Source organism: Cavia porcellus, unplaced genomic scaffold (assembly GCF_034190915.1).
Source record: "Cavia porcellus strain 051 isolate PalLab524CR breed Dunkin Hartley unplaced genomic scaffold, mCavPor4.1 scaffold_14, whole genome shotgun sequence".
NCBI classification, from domain to species: Eukaryota; Metazoa; Chordata; class Mammalia; order Rodentia; family Caviidae; genus Cavia; species Cavia porcellus.
The window spans coordinates 22,385,705-22,403,969 of record NW_026947497.1 but is presented as its reverse complement, the minus strand read 5'-3'; positions in this window follow the sequence as shown (position 1 = coordinate 22,403,969).

The following is an 18,265-nucleotide window of genomic DNA, read 5'->3' as shown; positions in this document are numbered from 1 at the left end:
ATCTCTCTAGACCAGACTGCCTGGATTTGTATTGTAATCCCAAATATTGAGTTCGGTTACCCAAGTATTGTAATCCTCTTTCGAGTTTTCCTCACAATCCAAAAAGTTATATTTGCAATCCTACTGAGATGTCATGGGAATCCCAGCAAGTGAATTCCATCTACCATCACCAGTGCAATCCACAGCGAAATTAAAGACACTAACACATATTCCAAGTTAAGGACAACAAAGGGGTCCTAAATCCAATCCCTGTGAGGATGTGCAGACAAAGGCCTTGATCTAGGCCTTTCCCAGAATGTATTATCTTGTGAAGAAGGATGGTGGCTCAGGAATGAGTGACAATGAGGATGATGGGAATTACATGAGTACCTTGAGCTGGCTGGCCAGGTGAGAAAGATATGCAGAAGGATCAATTCACAGAATCTAATTAAGGTAGCAACAGAATTGTTTGGGAGGCCGTCGCTTCAATCTCTGATATACAAACTTTTGTGCCCTGGGAAGTCAGAGCCCTCTTTACCTTGAAGCTCATACCCAGTTGACATTCCCAGAGCTATTGGCTCTACCATCCTGCTGTGTCATATCCTGTATGGAGAACACCATATAAGGAAACAGGGCTTTCTGTGGGCTTTAGAGACTACAAACCAGCACTTCGGCTAGCCTTATTTGCAATGCTTAAAGCCAGTTGAAGAGAGAAGGAAATACCCTAGCCAGCTCTCTACATATCAGTATAAGGAAATAAATCTCCAAATAATCAAAGTCACAATGATTGTTTTGCATTCAAGGGCAGTCACTGAAGTTATCTCCCACAGATTTGCCTTTAAAACATTACCTTTCTGAATTTAGTTAATTATGATTCCACTCTTATGTGTACAGCATAACTGGAAAGTATTTAAAGCATTATTTGAAACTCCATTTATTTTGCTTCAAAGACTAAGAAATTGGTTCTGCATGAGAAATAGAATACTGATAATTATACAAAAGTACTATGTCAATGTCATTCAAAGACTCTCTCACCTTTTTCCCTTTCGACCCTGGGAGTGTGCATCTTGTTTAACTTTGCATATTTTCCAGTTTTAATGGAGAGAAATAAAATTAATGGGTAATAATGCAGCAGCAGTATCCAAGTTAAGGACTGTGAAAATCATTATGGGTGTTTTAATTATTGATGCTTGCCAAATGTCTTAAGCAAATTTGGAATTTTATTGATTGTTCCATATGAAGATCATTAATTTCACAGAAGTATAAATTGAATAAAAATTCAATAAATTTCAAAAATAATGTTTAAGGGAATTAAAAATACATATATTAAAAATAATCTTGTTAAAATATAATTATATTTCTAATATTATTTGATGTGTAAAATAGATTTTTGAAAATTACAGACCTAAATTTTTTTAGACAAATTTCACATCCAAATGAAAAACCTTAAGGATGCATTTTATTGTAATATAAATGCTTCTATTCTCAACAAAATACTTTACTTTCCTGGTTAGCGAATACCTTACTTCTCAACTGAATATTTTCTGATTTGGTCTAATAATTGCATGACATTGTGCATTGTGAAAAATGGAAAATTAATAAAATCAAGAATGAATATAGCAAAAGAAAAAATAAAAATGCATCTCAGAGAGGTTGTTCATGGATATCAAAACAAATCCTCAAGGTCCAGGAAAATTGTTTCAAATTTAGGGGGGGGGGTAAACAGAGAGCGAATTGGTTGCTTCTCCTTTATTGTTTAAATTAACTATGATACTATGAGGCATTAAATGTCTTCTGCGAGCTCGCCTAATTTTTGGAAAAATGAGGCTTAATTCTTTGGAATTTGATGGCACTCTTCTAGAATACAAGCTCATCCAGCGGCAGTGCACTAAATGACATACTGGAAACAGGAAAAAGAAGGAGGGGAGGGCTGTGCAAGGGAGGAAAGTCAATAAAATCAATCACAACGAAAAGACAGTGCACAGAATGTATGCAGCTAAACATTAACTTCAGTGGCTTATATTTACATGAGCATGAAAAGTAAACCACTAGGGAATTGAAATTGAAAATAAATCACCTCAGTGTTTAATAATTATTTAATTAAAAGCCTGCATTACTAAATGCAAATGATTATTTTAATTAACTATTACCAAATGAGGTCCTGTAGCAAATACAAAATGCTTATTCTGGATAGAGTTTTGTTATGGAGATCTAGGGTCTCAGAGACATCTTTCTGAGTATGCTTATTTTGGTGATGAAGAGTATAAACAAAAAACAAAACTGGAAAGCCCCTATTTCTCTTCATTGATTCTGAATATGCTTTTTTTTTAAAGACAAAAAAAGATATAAACAATCCAGAATTTCAAAAAATATAGTAGGAAATCGATACTAGTGAATACATTACATATGCCCATAAGTAAAATGTATCCAACTCCCCTGTATAAATATGGTATTGTCTCCCAAGTGTTAAAGAAAAATGAAGAGTAATAAGATCAAGTGTACAATAGATACTGTGCAAATGAAAGGGAAAGAAAGTGCTCGGGATGGTCCTGAGTATTTTGGAAACATTTTATTTCATGATTTCCTTTATTTGTCAAAAGGCAAGGTGTTTATCAATTGTCCAATACATTTGATAAATAAAAGGCAAAACTATAATATGAATAGCTTTGTGCATTTTTAATGATGTTATGATGAAAAAAATTATGGAAAAATTTTCATCCCTAGTGAGAAATTCATCATAAATATACTAATGTGTTTTATTTGATTCCAGAAATTGTGAACAAGTTTAATGCTCTTCAGTAGGTACAAAAGTGCATGATCTCTACCCACACAGCTGAAACTACTCGGAGATCTAACTCAGGAAGTGACCTCAACTTGACCTACTTGTTTAAATCTGGTATTTTCACCTTCAATTCTTTCTTCTGTCTGAATACTATAATGAAAACAATTCATTTTTGTCTCCAAAACTCTTTAAATGTATAAACATTCTTGTTTCCCATTTCTACTCATACAGTTTAGTAAATAAATGACATCATTTATAGATTTAAAAAATGGTGATAAACCAGCTCTAGATAAATTGAACACATTTAAAAATTTAAAATAATTCTCCATTTCTAATGATTGTCAATGGCTTCACTGAATGCTAAACTTTTAACTAGACAAAGGTCTATCTTTAATTAGGAACTAAATGGAGGCAAGTGTGGTGATACACGCCTTTAAATTCAGCTATGAGGGAGGCTGAGGCAGGAAGATTGCTTGAGTCCAAGAGTTGTAGACCAATCTGAACATATGGGACTCTATAGACTTTTTTAAATGAAAATAGTTAAATTGATTGTGCCTTTCTTTTATCTTAAATTTTGGTGATTTCAAACACATCTATAGATTTGTTCAACCTCTAGTACAACCAGTATCAAAGTAAAAGATTTTTTTCTTATCATCCATAACTATTAGTGTGCTATTGCTTTAGTATGCATGTTTCTTTATCTTTTCACTCACTGAAGAGTATTGAGTTGTTTTTATTTGGGGCAATTATGGATGAACCTAAATAAATATTTATTGATAATTCTTTTTGTGAACATAGTCAATGAGATTTCTGCGTCTTCTAGAAGTCATACGCTTCTCTCTGTAAGAAATCCTCAAAGCTTTTTTAAGAATATATATTCTGTGCTCCCACCAGTATATAAGCCAGCTCTACTGCTTCCAATACTAGTCAGCACTTGATAAAAATGTTTCTGATATCTGTTTTTTTTTTTTTTTTTTTTTTTTTTTTTTTTTTTTTTTTTTTGTCGGTACCAGGGTTCGAACTCACAACTGCCTGCTTTCAAGGCAGGCACTTACGCTGCTGAGCTAAATCCCCAGCCCCTGTTTCTGATATCTTGAGCTTTCAGTAATTGTTTTAGAGCAAAATGCATACCAACAAATTATCTCAAGTTTTCTTTGTGAGAATTTCTTAATTTCACCCTTGCTGTTTTTCTCTTGGGATACTTTTTTTTTTTTTTTTTTTTTTTGAGAAAGTGTCTCTGGGTAGTTCAGTCTCAAACTCATGAACTCACAACTATCTCCTGCCTCAGCCTCCACAGAGCCAAGGCTACAGGCAGGTATCACTACTGGCTTCACTTTCACTTGTGAAAGTTTTCTCTGGATATGAATTCTGGTTTTATTTTATGACTTGAAAATATTATCTCATTTGAAGAATCTTAAAAGAAAAATAAAGATATACATATAAAATATTACTCATTATGCATTAATTTTGAAATGGAGCTAAAAAGCTTTATTTCATAAAGAAGATAAACAATAGGTAAGATGGGAACAAGTTATTTCATACACAGCTTTTAGTAGTTTAGTGAAAATTCCATTTGATAAAAACTGACTGAGAAAATCAGACAACTAAGAGATCCCTGTATTAGGTGGCTGCTATAATGATCAGACACTAAAGTAATTTGGAGTTAATATATTTAAGAAATATGCCAAAATTAAAGCCAAAACATAAATGCAAATTTTCTAAAGTTGGAAGCAACCAAGATGCCCTTCAGCAGGTGAATGGGTGAATCAATTGCGCTAATTCAGGCTAGAGAATATTATTTAATGCCAAGAAGATTTGAGTTGTGAAGTCAGAAAAAGATGCATATTACTGAGTAAAAAAAAATCCAGCGTGAAACTACTCGATGATTTCAACACTATGACCTTCAGAAAAAGGCAAACTGAATGCAGTAAAAACTGTCACTGGTTGCCAAAGTTTTAAGATGAAGGAGAGATGAGGCAGGAGAACAAAGAGTACTTTTAGAGCAGTCGCACTGTTCTGTATGACACTATCATGGTGGATTCATGGCAAAATAAACTTGCTCAAATCTTTATCTTGCAAAACACTGATCAGGAATCTTAATGTAGACTGTAGACTTTGGTTGACAATGATGAGCCAGTGTAGATTTATCAATTGTAACACATGTTTCAGTCTGGATGGGATGGTGATGATGGCAAAAATTAAGAGAACCTGTGAAATTGTGGATCAGGCAGTATTTAGGAAATCTCTGTACCCCCCATTCAATTTTGTTGTGTACCTAAAACTACTCCAGAGAAAAAAATAAGCACAAAAATGTAACAACAAATTCTGAATTCAGCAGATGTATTAAAGCAGTTTACAATTCAGTTAATAAAAATATTAGGGAATGTAGAGTTGACTCAGAAATATTCGGGCAAACAAGATATATAAGAAAGAAAATATGGCATGAGATATGTGTATCACAAAGCAAAATGCATACAGAATGTTGCCTCATTCCCAGAAATCAAACACCAAGCCAAACAATCACAAGCTTAGGAAGATATATATGCTTAGGAATGTATTAGGAATATATATATATATATATATATATATATATATATATATATGTGTGTGTGTGTGTGTGTGTGTGTGTGTGTGTGTATAATTTTCTCTGAGACGAGAAAATATTATTATTATTGGGAACTAAATTTTTTGTTCTTTACTAGACAAGGAAACACTATCCCTATCTTCCAAAGCTGACTGCCATGTAAATATTTGTGAAGACAGTCCAGATCAAAGACTTCTATACCAGTGATTTGACATTATGCCAAACCATAAGAACTCTAAACTGTCTGACAGCTGATCAATCTTTTGGATAGTTGAATATTCATATAACTTTTCCTAAAAGAAAGCTGAGATGCAGTGGCTCCTTCAGTGTTATTTCATGATCATAATGATCACAGAATCCACCTGATTTCTTAATAGCACAAATGGCATCCACATAACAACATCGGGATGTTTGCCCAACATTAATATTCTCTTTTTATTAATAAATCATTGGGAAGGATGTAGAGGGTAGCAGGAATCTTTCTGCATCATTGGTGTGAAATCAGTATGGAGATTCCTCCAAAATCTACAACTATAAATTCCATTTTTCTCAGCTGCTCTGAGAATCCTCCTACAACAGTTAAAGATACCTCAGTACACTGACACATGCATACCTATGTTTATTTCAGTACAGCCAATAATATCTAAGTATGTTCATCGACAGATGAATGGATAAAGAAAATGTATTTTTGCACAATGGAGTACTACTATCCTACGAAGCAGGATAAATTCAAATTATTTGTGGAAAAATGGATGCATGTCGAAACAAAATAAATAAATCAACCACAGAAGCTTACATATCATGTGAGAAATCCAAAATATAAACAAATGAGTGAAATAAAAGGCAGACAATAGAAAATAGGCAGATGGATATTTGGTCGATGGGAAAGAGACTGAGAGATTTTAGAAGACAGAGGAAGGAAAGGAGATATAAAAAAATTAAGATGTGTCATGTCCCTGTATCAATCCCCCACATGAGTGTAATCACTGTGGACTGAAAATATTTGCTACAAAAATTAAAAATTTTAAAAATATTTGGATGAAAAATAATACAAAATTTTTTAAAATATAAAAAAACTTTAAAATTAATCTTCATAAAAAGTTAGATAAAGTATAACAAAAATAAAGTAAAAAGTTAAGACAAAGTGGGGAAAAGTTGCAAACATGTCTGATGGAGGGCTTGTATCAAAATATCTGAATGAATTTGAAAGTCAGAAACATTGCTAATGTGGAAAATAGACATGATGCAAAATGATGTATACTAAGATGAAAAAAATGGAAACCAAGTATTTGTAAATAAGGAGAGGAAAAGGGATTGAAGGAAGGGGAAGGGAATGGGGAAAAATAAGAACCAAGCTATATCATGTACAGGCACAAATTCCCTTAATGAATGGAATCATTGTGTATACCTAAAATGTACCAGGAAGCTTAATTAATTAAAAAAAAAACATTATGACTAAATAGCCATAAATACAAATGTAAAGGTCATTATCTTCTCCATTCCTTAAAAAATATAAAATTAAAAAATACCATTACAGTCCCGATTACAGCTATAGTTAAAAACCATAAATAATTACCAACTGCATACAGAAAAGCAAGCAGAAGCTTTGCCGTCCCTTGTAAGGCACTAGTGAGAATGTAAATTCACAGTCTCTGAGCTCCTCCTTTGCCAGTCTGAACATGTACTTAGCAAACCATCTACAATCAAGGGACTTTACTATGAAAAATGCATTTATATAGGCACCAATAGACATGTAATGGTCATAGCAACATTATTTGTAATATTCAAAATCTCTAAATATTGGTCAATAACAAAAGAAAAAAATGCACATTCTTGTAATGAAACACTGTACAACAATGTGAAAAATAAGCTAGAGCTACACACAACTCATGGTGAGTATTTGGTTGCATTTTAAATATTTAGTCTGTCTTTGCTTAGAAAAACAAAAAGGAAAACATCTGACATTTGCTTTTAATTATCTTATACTTTACATCGAGTACGCTAGACATCAGTTAGGGCAATGCTACAGCAAGTCTTTCACAACTCACACTCCTCAGAGTCAACATTCCCTTATTTTAGAATTTTAGGGCCTGACTCAGGATGCATTCCCGTCATTCTCAGGCAGGCAGACATGGAGGAGGTGGATCCTTACATGACTTCAGTTCTTCAAGGGAAGACTCCTTGTATTGTCTCCCAAATGAGGCAGAAAGACTGGAGTGTTAAGGAAAAATTGCTTCTGCTATTTATCTTTTTTTTGAAGTACTGGAAATCTTTTTTATGAGAAACAATTTGAAATTATGATTTTTATTGATTTATTTAATTTTGTTTATTTACTTTCACTGTTAAAAAATTAGCAATGTAAGAATATAAATTTGTTGGCATATGAACACTTAATTTCTAAAATTCTAAATTAAATGATTTTACGCATGTGCACGTATGTCTGACCAATTACAGCAAATAGCCTATGTTGTTTGACTGTACATTTTTTACTTTTTCTTACTGCCATTACTAGAATATAATTTGCTAATATAATCTACTTAAACTATTGGATTACCTGATTGCCTAGTGTCTCAAGTAAAATGTAAAAACTGTTTTACTTACATTTTTAGAATATTTATTTCCTTTCTTATTTTAAAGAGGATAAAATCAAGGAAAATAAAATAGAACAAAACCAATCCAAACAAACCAGTGTAAGTGATACATGACTTCAAAACATTAAAAAATGAACAAAAGTTACCATAATGCCTTTTGTTGTCTTCAAAATAGCTACAAATGTCTTTGGACATAGTAAAAATCAAACAGAACAGAATGGAATAGAAACAATAAAAACAAAACAGTGAATACAATAAAGGACTTTAAAACAAAACAATAGTAAACCCAAATGACTACCATAACATGTCTTGCTTTCTTGAAATAGCTGACCATGCCATCAGATATAACAAAATCAAACAAAACAAAAAAGGATAAAATCCAACCCAACAAAACAATGAAAATGATACAGGACTTTGAAACAAGATAATAGGGAATCAACAATAGCTACTACCCTCAGAAGAAGATCCCCCCACCTTAGATACCACACTGAGTACTGTGATCCTTTGAACAGATGATCAAACTACTGCCCCTAGATCTTCAAGGTCAGTGAGACACCAAAACACCACAGGTATCAAACTGCATTTCACTTCAATAGCTATCATCACAGCAGGTGTTTCTCTGGATCATCTATTAGCTCAAGGGGTGGGGGAAGGCAAGGATTTGTACTCCCTTGGTTGTCAGCCCGCATGACAGAAAGGGCTAGGGTCTGGCTGTCCCCACGCTGGGCAGCAGACTGTACATGGTGCAGGTTTGCTGAGGGGCTTGCTTCTTGGTGAGTCCTTGTTCTCTCCCCACTGCAGTCTGCAAATGGTATTGACTCACCTAGAATATATATTTTAAGCATAAGTTTACCTATAGAAATTTATGTTTTTAATACAAAGCTTATTAGAAAGCATTTTAATTATATAAATTCCAGAAGTGTGTTAGTAATTGGTCTGGAACAACTGACCAAAGGTAACAGGATTGAGTCCTGTTTAACAATTCAAATGAAACTGAAGGCTGATTGTAGGGAGAGTGAAAACAAAAAGCTAAGCAAATCAACTTGTTTAGATCTTATTATCTTTCTGATAGATATCTACATGGTGACACATGTATTGTACTCATGTTTAGAGGTGTTCATTTAGAATAATTACATTTTTGAGAATTCACTAAAAATATCTTGTAGAGGACTCAAGTGACTAACTTTAGCAAGAATCAGAATTTTAAAACAATAAGAAAAATATATGCAACACATGCATGTATGTATATATACACACACACCTACACACATATAAATATATGAGTACATGTGATATGCATATGTCTTTGTTTTCTGTCCTAGTTGTAGTCGTTTGGCTCTGAGATGTTAAAGTATTTAAGTAAAACTAGACACTTTACATACTTGATGAAAACTAGGTCCTTTAGAAATAATTAATATTTTTACATATTTTCCATATTTTTATTAGTTGAATATATTTTACATTATCTCATCATAAGATTGATATCCTTAATTCCTTTTTCATTAGCAAAAATTGGGAGTGATAAACCCCTGATGCTATGCTGCTATATACTGAAGTCTTACTATTCAGTTTTGCTTCTGCTTCTGATGATACCATCAATGAGCTGTTACCTGAATTATATTAATTACTTCTTTTTATCTTCTTTAACTTCTTTAATCTTACTAACTTTTTATTTAGTGATTATGTATTCAATACCATTCACAAGCAATACAGAATTCTTCTACATTTAGAGAATATATCAGTGAACAACAAACAAAAATCCAAGATTTGTTAAACTTACATTCTTGTTGTCATAGGATAAATACAGAATGTATGAAGAAATACACAGATTCATGGGAAAACATATAATTGTAAAGAAGGGTATCCATCTTACGAGTTTCCCTACTTAAAAAAAAAAAAAGCTGTTTCCTTTCTTTTTTTGTCAGTTCTATCAATAGTCCTAAAAACACAGGAAAGGAAAAGATGAGATAAAAGAAAAGAAAAGAAGGAACATCTATATGGTATGTACTCAGATATCCAGGAAATCCTACTTCATTGAGGCTAGTGTTAGACCCTTAAAAAGACACTGAGTTTGCAGACAAATCAGACACTCTCGTTGCCCTTAAAGAATTGTTCACGTTGTATTCAAAAGTTCCAGAAGTCTCCACTGCTGGAGCTGTGAGCCATGCAAACTAAAGCAAATGAAGAGCTATCTTCCCTGCATCAGCTCCAGTGGTGGGGACCAGCTCAAAATAAGACTTTTTTATTGATAGTTGTAAGAATTGGAGAAATATTTATCGTAAGCTAGTAAAACTTTTTCCTTCTTTAAAGAATGAGGTGGACACCCCTATTGAAACTAATTTATGCAGTAACTACTTTTAGCTAAATAAATGGAGTTCTGCAAAACATATGAAGACCAGTTATCTTGATGGAAGCCAATTGTGGTAGGAAATCAGAAGTTCTTGAACTCTTTAGTCTTGTGTATTTTCTTGTTATCAAAGTAGTTGCTCAAGTCTGATGCATAAAGGTCTGTCTGAAACAGACTTTGATAAAGTTATATAACTTTATCAAATCTTCATGTAGAAAATCATACATGAAATTTTTTGAAATTTTGAGGATCAGGCTCTGAGTCTTGTATATACTATATATTCTCTATCACTAAGCTGCACCTCATGCTCAAAAAGGCATTTTAAAACCTTGCCATACTTACTTTTATTTCATATAATTTTCTAGAGCTCCTAAGAAAAAATATATTTCTTTGGCTCAGAAAAGAAATGTCATATACAGTGAATTAATTCATACATGAAATGCATCATAAAAGTTAGCTATATAAGATGACTTTAATTAGTTTGCCCATCAATAAATGATCCTCATTTTATCAATCTTCCGTTGTGTTTGAATTTACTGAGAACACATGGCAAAGAATGTAGTCCTTTATGAAAAATTTCATGCACAAGTTTCACACTCACTATGTGTTCCACTTAAACTATAATTTTGAATAAAATTTTTACTGGTTTTTCAAAATCCAGGAGTTATTTTTAAGTGATGGTAAGGAAATTTTTAAAAAGACATTTGTAAATTGGAGAAGCTCATTAAGGTTGTATTTACTATCCTCTTTTTTCCTTTCTTCTGTTTGGATGTGGGAGAGTGTTTATTCTGGGAATATCTGACTCAAAGTAGTGTCTGAGAAATCAACCTCTCAAAACAGTTGAGCAGTAAATGTTTGCATGTGTGATAAAAGCAGGGTCCTTTAGTTTTCTTTCCTTCAACTGATTAAGAAAGTCATGTCTTGCATTTGCAACTCAAGAAAATGTCAAAAGCCCATTAAACTGAAAACTACTGAAAACATCAATAGTTTGTCAGGCATAGTGAAAAGTAGAACATATGGAACATTGGATTTCTTGAAGGTCGTGTGTCCAATTAATTTACAAGTCATATTTCACTAATTCTTGCATATTGTTCTCACATGGCTACAGTGATGTTCTGGAAATCACGATTTTACTGTGGCTTTAAAATACATGAATGGGATATTGAATATTTTTAATGTTTATTGGATTAAAGTTCTAATATATAGATAAGGACTCCTGATGATGTTATGGTCTTTGACTTTATATATTTTGTCACACATTTCACCGAAGAAAAAAAGAATTAAGGAAGTCATCTTTCCTCAGTGACTCATTATCTATTCCGGGTCAGAGTGACTAAGAGGGAAGATGCTCCTTAAGAGAACGCCTGCTGATTACACCATTCAGTGGCTTCAGACAGCCTCTCACAACTACCAGAAGTACATGAGCTTTCATTCTGTTCTTAGAGCATAATGTCACCTGTGTGTGGTGGGGGGGGGGGGAGTCTGCCATTCTCAACGACTTTTTAGGAAACTGTGCTCTTTCTCTCAATTTATCTCCCTTAAAATATTATACCCATAAATTGCCATGAAATCTGGAGTGTAGCAACATCTTCTCCGTTCAGCTCAGTTGTAATAGGTGGTTTTGGCCACAATGTGTGCAGCAGGAAGGCCCCATAGCCCTCAGGCTGTGTGGAGGTGGGACCCGTAGAGCAGACTTGGTTAAAGGGCACAGGGGGTATGCAGCAGTGGGAGCCAGGTTCCTGTCAATATCCAGGTGACCCACAGTGGCAGGCTCCCTTCAAGGGTCAGGGTAGGGCACTGTGGCTGGGAGCAGGGTCCCTTGCAGATTCTGTGGGTTGTGTGGGGCAGGACACTCCAGTAGACACTGGTGGGTGTGGAGGCAAGAGAGGGCTGGGAGGTGGGTGGATTGGTGTAGAAATAGCACCTGCACCAGTGGCCTGGGACTAGAGAATGAGACACGGACTGTGATACCTTACCAGCGCTAGAGCCAGCACTGCAGGCCCCTAACTGAGCTCAGGGGCCATGGGGCTGCAGGATGCTCAGGAGAGAAACATTTAGGGAGCCATGGTATCTGTGGAGTTTGCTAGAGGACTCTCACATATCTTTTCTCTGTCATTGGAGACTGTGCCAAATTTAAACTATTCTGAACTAGTCGAATCAAGGAACCTTATTCCCTTCTTTACAAGGCTATCCTGAGACTATATTCTAAGGCTTCTCCCCCTCGACCAATACTGCACTCCAACACTGTGTACAAACATTGTAGCTGTGTAGGAACCTGGGGCTCTTTGGTGTTGGTTTTCCTGATGTCCCTCCAGCTCATCTTGGTGGAAATCTTCACGAATGTGATGGTGTCCTTTAATGCTCAAGTCACAAATGTTGACAAAGTCTAATGTACCTATTTTTTGTTTGTCTGTTCTTTGGTGTCATATCGAGAATACATTGCTAAATCCAAGATGATTTTTCTGTAGGTTTTCTTCCAAAGTTTTATAGTTCCTTTTATGCTTTGGCTGTGTATCCATTTTGAGTTCATTTTTGTAAATAATGTAAAGTACAGATTCAACTTTATTCTTTGGGAAATTCCATTGTTCAAGAATCATTTGTTAAAGAAATTGTTTGTCCTCTCAACAAATGGATTAAATAACCTTGTCAAAAACCAATTAGTTATAGATATACAAGTGTCTTATATTCCATAGTAATGATGATGCCAGTTCCATACAGTTTTGATGATGGCAACTTTGTAGTAGGTCTTAAAATTGTGAAACAAATGCTGTGACATTATTCTTCATTTTCTAGAATTTTTTTGCTATTTGGGAGCTCATACAATTTTATAAGAATTTGGGGATCAGCTTTTCTTTTTCTGCTTGTTGGAAAATTAACAGGTGGCATTGACATAGATAGTGTTGGATGCTGTTGGTACTGTAACAATTTTAAGTTAGTCATGATTTAACATTCATTTACTCATGAACATTCGCTGTCTTTTCATTTATTCACGTATTGTTTAATTTTTTTTTTTTTTTCATTGGGAATTGAACTCAGGACATTGCGCTTCCCAGGCAGACATTGTGTCACTGGGCTATGTCTAGCTCATCTTTAATTTTCTACAGCAATGATTATTGGCTTGCAATGTACAAGATTTTTTTTTACCTCCTTGGTTTAATATATTTTGGATGTTAATTTTTTGATATCTCTTTTGGAGGGCATAGAGAAACACAACTCATATTCATGAGTTGATCGTGGTCTCTGCAGTTTTGTTGTATTAGTGTCTTAGACCCATTACTCTGTTTGTGGATTTTCTTGGGCTTTCGATTTACAATATCATATTATGCATATTCTTCCTTTCATATTTGAATGCCTTTGATTTTTTTTTCTCCTGCCTTATTACTCTGGTTAGAACTTCCAGCACCATATCTAATAGCAGTGGTGAAAGTTACTCACTTGTCTTGTTTTAAAATAAGCATTGGAAGAAAATAGCATTATAAAATTAGAAAACAAAACAGCAAATGAAAAAATATTAGAAGAATAAAACTGAAAATAAGATTAAAATTATAAATATAAATAATTTATTAAGATAAAATTTAGAAAATAAAAAACAATTATTTTTTTAAAATACAAAGAAAAAAATTATATAGAAAAATTACTTTAGATCATATTTCTATGTAGCTCGATTACTTCTGTAATTTTTTGGATGATTAAATCTGATAGATTCTATTTGTTATAAAACCCCTTTTCCTGTTCTTGATGGTTCTAATATGCATGGGTAGCAAAATTTTAACATGTAATTTAAAAGAATATAGAGCACAATGTGTCGCTTCACAGTATTCTTACATATTTTTGTCGTTTAGTTATGTCTCATGAAAAAAAACCTCCAAGGTTGGATATAGAAATAAACACCCAATCGATTTTCTTGGAGAGCAATCAATAATTATAGGAGATAGGGAAATTTAACATAGTAACAGTTTAAAATTGTTATGTTTTAAACTGTATAATATTTGTGAGAATTAACTGTCATTTATTCCTAATGTGTTCTTATTTAATCATAGCAAAACTTGCTATTTTTATTGGATGTTGTGAACTATATCAAGCCAGGGGGCTAGAGATTAACAAAGGAATGAATCGATGAATGAAAATACAAGTAACATCAAAAACATATAACTTTTTAAAAATAAATGTTTCCATCTGAAATAACTCCCAAGATCCTCTGAATTTAACTCTATTTAGATTGAGGAAAAAAAGTGTATTTCTTTTTCAGTTAGCAAAACTTGACACTTTAGTCACAAAATCTTGAACATATTTGTAGGAACATACATGTTTGTATTACTATAGTGTTATTTTAAGAATTCTGAATCTTCTCAGGAGTGATAACTGTGTTTATTTTCTCTTTGCTATTTTAATAATTTTAATATTTTCAAGCAGCCATGTAAACCAATTTTGAATTACTTTCCTATAGAAAAGTGAGCAGCAGTATTGTTTATAAAGGCAACTCACACCAGTAAAGATGGCATTTCATTTTATGAGGACAGGGGCCATTCCAATGAATAAATTCATGAAGTCTCACCGCTCTGTGACCCCATATCTACAGTCTGCTTTATCTAGTCAAATGCTTGCTCATTACTGTCACAACAAAAGCAGCACTCTATTCCACTTCTGATCTTATCTGCCCTGTAAAGGTGTAAAAACGTAATATAACCAAGGTAATATTAGTACTTTCTTTTTCTTCCTTTGAATGGCCAGAAAAATATTTCTTAGTCTAATAAATTCATTCAGGGTAAATACATATTCTTTTATAATACAGTACTTCTTTAGAATATACAGCTATACTGAAAATATTGTTTTTATCTTTAGCCTGTTTTACAAAAGTGTCTTGGTGGTGAATAAGATCTCACTAACATGTCAAAATTATTGCAGTAATACTCTGAAAATAACAGATACATGAGTGAGTGTGTCCCTCCCACAGTCCCTATGAGGCATTCAGAGGTTAGTAAGAAGGAGCAGAGTGTTCTGTTCTTCAATTTCTTCGAAGTCCTGGCCCTAGAATCTTGCTAATTCACATTATAACCCTCTTTAAAGATGTTATTAAGTATTTAGTATCCAAAGAGTGTGAGATGTTATAGTGACATCAATTTCCCAAAAGTTCTAATAGAAATTAGATATACTACAGAGAATCATCTTCTTTACTTCTTTAAAGCATAAAATGAAAATGATAGAGTAAAAAGGTAGAAACTCTCAAGGGCAAAAAGAACATCAAATGACATCAGCAACTGTAATGAATCTTCCACTGCAGGAAATTGGGAGAGGGATAATTGGTAAATTACTTACAAAATTGGAAATAGTGATTACCTAAGATCCTTCCAAGGAGAGGAACAAAAAATAGCTAACAAAATGTTTTAGGAACCTCAAGAAAACCCAGGACTTGGAAACAGAAGGTGAAAGTGGAAGGCTGCCAAGAGGTCTAAGATTGCAGTGTGGTTTCTCAGAGATTATTTCTTCCTCTGCTTATGAGTCTGTTGTATGTCTTCCTCTCACATACATCTCTCACCCTTTCTGCAGCTGCTTGTATTTATACCTCCTTAGAGATGCAGTGTGCAACAGTGATAAAATATATATGTGTTTAAATTTTTAAAATACAGCAAAAGATGCATTGTCTTTAATCCCCCTCAGAATGCTGCCTATTGCTTTGGACACATTTACCTTCTCATTCTTGGCACTTTAAGAAGCGATTCTGGAAGACTTCTTTCCTGAGTGTCTTTACAAGGTGTGATCAGAAATATGGTGAATGCTATTTCCAAGCACCATCTAAGGGAAAACAAGTTCATGTCCTCATCTACCTTAGTCACTGGATTGAGGATATAGGGCGTCTGGATACTCCCCAAAATAAAAATGAACAAGAAAGGTAGACATTTGGAATTTTTTGAGACCATCAAGGCAACCACAAAACAACTAAAGATATTCACAAAAAGGGGCTTTCAGGACTGCTTCAGAAAGTGGCGAGCACTGTGGAACAAGTACGTGTGAAGTGAAGGAAAGTGCTTTGAGGGTGATTAGTGGCAATGTGTCTGCTGTTGTAATAATTTTTTTGTCTTTTTGAGACATGGTCTCGCTATGCAGTTCAGGCTGGCCTTGAGCTCACTTAGTAGTCCAGGCTGATCTCAAAATCACAATGACCTCCTGCCTCAGCCTCCCGAGTGCTGGGATTTAGGTGTGAGCCACCATGCCCTGCCTGTAATAATTTTTTTACAAAAATTAAGAATTCACTGTATTTTTCCATTACACTGTGTACAATAGAAGATAAAGATGAAAGATGAAACTAGAGACACAAATATTGAGATTCTCAAGCTTACACCATTGTTCTGCTATTAAAATATTCATGGCAGAAATATATATGTATATATATATCACATATGTGTATATTTATATATACATCTATATTTATGCATAGTGAATTACTTAGAAAATCAAGGGGGAAAACAGATTGACACAGGAAAAATCCACAAACTGTAATAAATACAAGAAAAGGCAATCAGGTAGATAATCTTAATTCTGTAAGGAAACAGATAATCAAAACATTTCTTACCATCACATTCTTATTTACTTTTTTTTATAATACTATCATGCTGAGTCTTGTATATGCTTTACCATTGAGTTGAATCCCTACTCTACATAATATTAAAGATAAGCTGCAGTAAATTAACAGTATGAAAAAGTAATCAAGCAAATCAATAGTAGACATGTGACTCATATAGTGATCTACTAAAACATATGTACACAATTGTATCTGTTAATCTAACAATAATAAGTAGAATGTCTCAACAATTCAGATGATAACTAATAATGACTAGAATATATTTATAATCTAACCTACCCTCAGTCATCTCACTATATGGAAATTTTTGGTTAATAGTTGACTCAGACTTTACTAACAAAAATAAGTTTTCACTTCTCATAATTTTTACATGACAGATATTAGATAAACATGATTCCTTTATTGTGTTATTTCAAACTACTTTTCTATTTTGTCTCTAAAGTGCTCTTTGTTTGAAATGACTTGATAATAGTAGCGGTAAGCATCTATTAATCATCTTTCTTAAAATGAGACCAGAACAACTTTATGAACATAATAACTAAGCTATTAAAGACAACTATTTGTCTTTCTTCCAATTATCATTTGTCATTAGTGCCTGTTCAGTGAATAAATGGAGAAAAAGAAAATCAGAAACAAAGGGGCAGGAAGTGTTATCATTAAAAATCATATTCTACAACATTTTATTAAAATATACACTTCAGTAAATTATTCTGTTTATGCAAGTGTTGCTTTTTAAAATCGTTTCAATCTTGTATTCTATATCTCTGTTTGTCATAACAGTTTCTTTAATTGCTCATGTAATACAGTCATTGGAATAGAAATGTATTGACTTCTAAACAAAATTTTTAAAAAATTAGGAATATGGTAACAAAGTTGCTTTGTTTATATTATAATCAAAGAAAACAGAAAGGCAAAAAATAATGTGTTGAACCTCTGTTCATCTATTCTGTGTCCAGGGCAGAGCATCATTTACATCTCTTTATCAACCAGCCTGAGGAGAAGAATGCATTTAGCCACCTGCATAAAATCAAATGGCAAATATACGGTTTGGAAAATGATGAGGGAGGAAAAATTGTAAGGGCTATTAATTTGATTTCCTAATTTTTCAGAATGATTAATTCATCTCTACCAGCACATTGCCTTTGAGATTTACATGGCTACTAACTAATGTAATATGTTAAGGAACATAATTAGTGCAAAATGCCAGAAAATGCTAAGAACTAATTTTGCTCCATTTTTCAATTTTCTCCCCAAGGACTCTAAAGAGGAATAGGCAGTATCTTCAAGAGTGAGAATCAGTCTGCCAGCACAGCCTTTGTGTGCTTGGGGGGATTATAGGCAAGTGCTTGCCTGACTTTGGTGAAGACATTCTGATGAATATTTGGAATTTGTAGTATTCCAT